Below are 6170 nucleotides of genomic sequence, written 5' to 3'. Positions count from 1 at the left end.
AAGCGGTACGGAATATAGTGAAACGATAAGTAATCTTGGTATCTGGTACAAGAGGGTTAAAAATGGAATGAAATTCAGAGTTCAACTGAAAGAGGCGCCGAAGGCATAGAAGAATATTGAAACGAAAAAAAGAAAAAACGAGAAAGAATACAGATGTAAAATAAAACGTTGCCACATTCTAAGCCAGTCAGATCTCTGGTAATACATAGATATATAGTCGTATTTACGGACGCACTAAGAGAAGCGGAGGCAAGAATTTTGGGTATACACGATATAGAAGTTATTGAATTAAGAGCCGGAATGTAGACAACATCGGCATAATCATATTGTAAAATAACAAAATAACGAGTAATTGAAAAGAGAGAAGTTTTTAAAAACAGGAAAAGATGTGATAAAGAACATAAAGAAGACAGGCGTAAGCAGCTAATGACTCGAATGTTCATGAAGAATCAACATGGACATCAAGAATCTTAATAAAGGAGGAGTATGGAATTAGAACAGAATTAAGAGAAAGATTGAATACGGGATAATAATGTTGAGAAACTGACAATTAGCAAGGATGATTTAGAGGGATTTAGATGCAGTGAATTATCAGTAGATCATTCGGCAGTAAATTTTAAATTTTTATTTAAAGCAGAACAGGTTGCAAAAGCATCGAATGGGTGAAAGAATTTGAGAAGCATTACGTCGTCTGCATATATGAAGAGCTCAGAGGAAAGAAACATTAGAAAAATCAGATAAAAATATTAAAAAGCAAAATTCCGTGAATGAAATCCTGAGGTACTTCAGAAAAAAAGATATGAGAAGAAGAAGAAAGAAGAAGAGAATTATATTTGAAAAAATTATATTTTTGTTGTATGCGATTTGTAAGAAACTATTTAGCAGATTAGCGAGAGAGCCTGCATAGCTTGAGTTTAACTAAAAGTAGGTCATGGTTAACAATATTGAAAGCCTTTTATAATTCTTTTATCATTCTGTATTTGCCTGTAATTGTGAATTTAAGTTTACTTTAATACTCTTAATAAAAAATACTATTAAATAAAAAAAAAGTACTAAAAGATTAAATATTATTATATTGAGACCAGGACATTTTAAAATTTTAAAATACATTTTAAAATTTATACCTTAAAATGACTGAAGCAAATGAGAATTAATGTAATGATGAACAACGGAGAGAAATCGTAGAAATCTATCAAGTTTTGCCGCAAATGCCAAACGTATAATGGATAATACAAGAAGTATGTAAGACAGCCCCATTTGATCAAAGCATATAGGTAAGAAAGATATGCTCTAGATTGTCCACGAGGATATTCGAACATGCACAAATTAAAAAATGATCCTATGATCAATAATGGTGCTAGTGTTCTTTCTAGCGTCTCCGTCATAATTTCTGAATCGTCGGCTAATATTTTAACTGAATTAGTTCTTGTTGCACAATAACCAAACACGTTTTAATATTTTTTACAATATTTTTAGAAATAGTTTTCGCAGTTCCTCTAGGACTTTGTGAGAACTACACTGTAAGATATGTATACTGAGGAATAACGTGTAAAATGTAACGTATATAAATGCCACTTAATCAACAAGTTGAACAACAAAATAGACACACAGATAATCTAGATTAGATTACTTTTCTTTTCACGGAATTTTTATTTATAGGTACGTAGATTAAAGTCATCAGTTGTGGATCGCCCTTGAAAAAAATATATTCATATTTTTATTCAGAACGATATCAAATATTTTATGAGATGTTTAGTATGATTGGTTATATTGATTACATTATGGACGATTTTATTTCATTTCGGTTTTGTTTTGTATGTTTTAATTTTAATTAAATTAAATAATGACAATTATCCACAATTAGATCCTACGTACTAGTTGCGGATCAGTTCACCAAATGCTTTTTCTTTTTTGGATTTAATTTCAATTGAGCATGATATTGACTTTTTTCATGATCTAATGGTATTTATTAGATTTATTACCTCCTGTAAAAGCCGTAAAGTAATTTTGGTAAATATTAGCATTTTAGGTGATATGTCACCGATTTCAATGTCCTTTAGATATGTTGTAGGGAAGAGTGTTCTGAGTGATTACTCATAAAAATTAAATGGTGGACGGCATTAATTTAAAAGATATAATAAATTAAGATATAATAAAAGATATAATAAATTAAAGCTCTATAATATATAAAGAATAAGTTTAAAAAATAATGTTTTTTTACTCTATAGAATGAAAATTTTCTGTTTTAAAATATATTTTACTGTCCATGTGAAACGACTCTCACCCCATCTGCCCTTCTGCTTGAGGGAGCACGACTTTTCACGCGAAGCGACTTTCATCCCACTTCCTCCACAGTTTCGGGGTGCACAACTTTCCACGCGAAGCGACTTACACTACCCCTTCTGCTTCGAGGCGCACAACTTTCCCAGATTTACTATTTCTTTAAAAAGTTATTTTCTAAAAATCGCTTCGCGTGAAAAGTCGTGCGCCCTCGAAAAATGGGGGAAGATAGAGTGAAAGTCGCTTCTCATTAAAAGTTGTATGCTAGGACTTTATTATGAAACTTTAATTTATTATATTTTCTAAACTGAAGTCACTAGATTTATAAAGTACCGCAATTAATTTCAGAAATAGGTTTGTTCGCGTTGCATGAAATATCCAAATATTTTTACACTTTTGAAAAAAGATAAATATATATTTTGCCTTTTAAAAAAGAAAAAGCGAAGATATCGAGTGCCAAAGGCACTCAAACAATATAAATATACGCTTATGTATAATTATGTATAAAAACTTTTTTATCGTGCTGCGATATTTTGAAAGATATAAGATTACGAAAGATACGTTATTCCGCGATGAAAATTGTTCCAATAAACGTGTTATTGAAAGTCGTTATAGTTAAATATAGTATTGTACCAGCAAACGTGTTATTGCTAGACATTGTAGGTCATGCCTATAATGAGAAAGATATTAGTGATCATACATTCATATGTTACATTTTTGAAATTAATATTACAATTACAAACAGTATTGCGACATAAATATTACAAAAACAAATGTTTCGAAATTGTTACAGAAATTGAAATTTAAAAAGTTTTAGATTAAAACACTTTAAAGTCTAAAGACGGAAAAATACTTGCGAATAATTGGTCATTTTTGCAATTATTCATTTACAATAAACAATGCTATTATATATGACAAAGTATAATAATATCGATTTAAATTATTAATATTACTTAAGTATAAAAATTAAATATATATAATATATATTATACTTATTATGTAAGAACAATATTAATATATAATTGTTTTTCATCATTTAAACCGGAAACATCAATCTCAGGGAAAGTAAGTATCAGGAATTATATTATAATTTCTAAATAATTAAAAATAATTTTTCTTCTACCAGAATGCCACGAGAAAAATTTTTCAGTTCAAAAGAACAAATAAAAATACATATAAGCACCATGATGCAAATATTCCTGTTCGAGAGATTCGTCAACAAATTGATTGATCCAGTAATTCTATAGATAATTTTTTGAGATTGCGTGAAAATCATATTATACACACGGTAGTACAAAACTTACAATAGGCGTGATCATTCATGAATTTTAAAGAAATACGAACCGGGAATAAAACTGCTGGTGAAGTAGCAAGAATTTTGAAATTGCCGGTGACTACACGATGTGTGCAGCAAATACAACAACAAAATAAAAGTTTAAAGTGAACAAGAAGTCCTCATACTCAAGGCTATAAAACTGCGAGATTAAAGTTTACTCGAAATCATATGCCTTGCCATGAGGAATGGAAAAATATCGTATTTTCTGATAAAAAAAGAACCTACATGAACCTGACGGTTTTTAAATATAACTCGCACGATTTACAAACTAATAAGGTAGTAGCTATGAGCAGATTTTTCGGGAGGATGTCTGATGATGCATTTAGTTATTCAAAGACATGTCGATATGCAAAATTTATATAATTGTAGAATGAATGTAGAAAAATATGTCGATTTATTAGAAGATTGTTTAATTTCATTTATCGAAAAAAATCACGAAGAAAATGTTATTTTATAACAAGACAACGATGTTATAACCATGCAAAGAAAACATAAGAGTGCAGATTTCGATTGAAAAATTTGAAGTGACAAATTTTTCGGCGCGTTCGCCGGATTTAAATCGGATAGAGAACTTATGGGGAATTCCATCAAGAGCAGTATAGAGAAATAATAAACATTACAGTAACATTAAGGAGTTGGAAAAAACGCTGTAAGACAAAAATGGAATAAAATCGATACTGACATTGCAAAAAAGATACCCAAGTAGCAAACTGTTCTTATTTTGACATCGACAGTTAATCATTTTAAATTATTGACATGGTGTCTTGTGACTTATTCAAGATATAATAATGACGTCATCTTTTTAACCAATTAATGACGTCATTTATTTATGACGTCTTTACATTATGTCATACTTAATGATGTCAAATAAATGGCCTATCATCGATATACTAGTAACATTATTTTACTATACTAGTAATATACTAGTATACTAGTAACATTAGTGATAAATTAATAACATATATTTATTCATCAAAAATATATCAATATTTCCATTAATATCAAAAATATTGATGTATTTTTGATGTCAGTTTATGACGTTGTGCTAGTGATAAGAAATATAAGAATTCATGTCATTTTTACATGTTTAGACATCAAGAAGCTTATTATGGTACTAAAAATGAAGTGGAAATTACAAAAGTAATTGTATTTACTACTTTATAACTTCAATGACTAGCAAATTTAATCAATTTTCACTTCGTCTCAGGAACCGTATAGATTCGTCATAAGAACTAATTAATGACGCCAAATGTACGACACCTTGCTACCATTAATAACACAAAAAAATGTTGTATTTTTAACATCGATTTATGATGTTATATACCTATGACAAATCCACATCATTTTTACAATGTTTAAACGTCAATTGAAAACGTCACATTTGTCATAAGGATGACCAATTAATGACATTACATAGACGACATATTGACCTGAATTAGTTTGTAGTATAAATAATAGAATATTAATTAGGCGTAATAATGGAAGTACTAATTATTAATATTAGAATTGTTATGGTCTTTACAATACTTTAATCGACTTCTTTATAAAATATATTAATAATTTATTCATAAAAAAGATAATATAGTTCATTTGCTCTTAAAACTGGTTTTTTTTACTATTCCTACAAAATTCTCTTATTTTTCTATATTTTTATTTAGAAGATATTTAAGTTTTTTTATTAAAAATAGTAGTATTTTTATAGAAATTTCGTTCACTGTGCTACTTACAATGATTTTTAGAAAAACAAAACTAAGCAAAATTTTCTCCTTTTTGTATTTTTTTACTTCTTAATATTATTAATCTCGATTTGATTATAATCGTAGATAATTATAAGTTTTAAATAATTTTTAGTGTAGTTAATTTATGATTATTATAACAAAGTTTGATAATATTATCTCTTTCAATAGAAATAATTGATTTCTATTTCAATAGAAACATTTGGGGGTAAATCGATCAAAATAATCGAGATTAGATAATAATTAATTTTAAGTAAGATAATTATTAATTATATAATAAGAAATAGATAATAATTAATATTCCCAGAATATATTTATGATAAATATAATTTATAAATATCTGTTACAATACATTTCTTTGAAATATTACATAAATTTTACACATTTAATTGTTTAAGTTTTATCTTCGAAATATTATTAAAATATGGACTAAACACTTTATATAATATTTATAACAAATATAAATAATTAAAAATGATAGACATAGAGGAAAATTCCTTATTATGAAATGAGCTTCTAATATAAGATATCAAAGTTTCGACTAAACTAATAGATGTCAATATTTGTGAAATTGGAAGCAAGAATCTCGTTATCTCATATTAGGAATCTATCTCATAATAGGGGACTTTATTTTATTATTGATATAATTTGTGGGACAGAAATATACTCACAAAAAATAGAATGATATAAAAAATAATATGTATTGTAATATTGATAATATTTAGATATAGAGACATTACATATAATTTGCAATTAGTAAATGATTATTAACATCTCTTCCTTGAATTGTTGTTTTCATGTATTGTGTATATCTGCAG

The sequence above is a fragment of the Atta cephalotes genome (assembly GCF_000143395.1).
Source record: "Atta cephalotes unplaced genomic scaffold scaffold00035, whole genome shotgun sequence".
NCBI lineage: Eukaryota > Metazoa > Arthropoda > Insecta > Hymenoptera > Formicidae > Atta > Atta cephalotes.
This window is presented reverse-complemented; position numbering follows the sequence as displayed.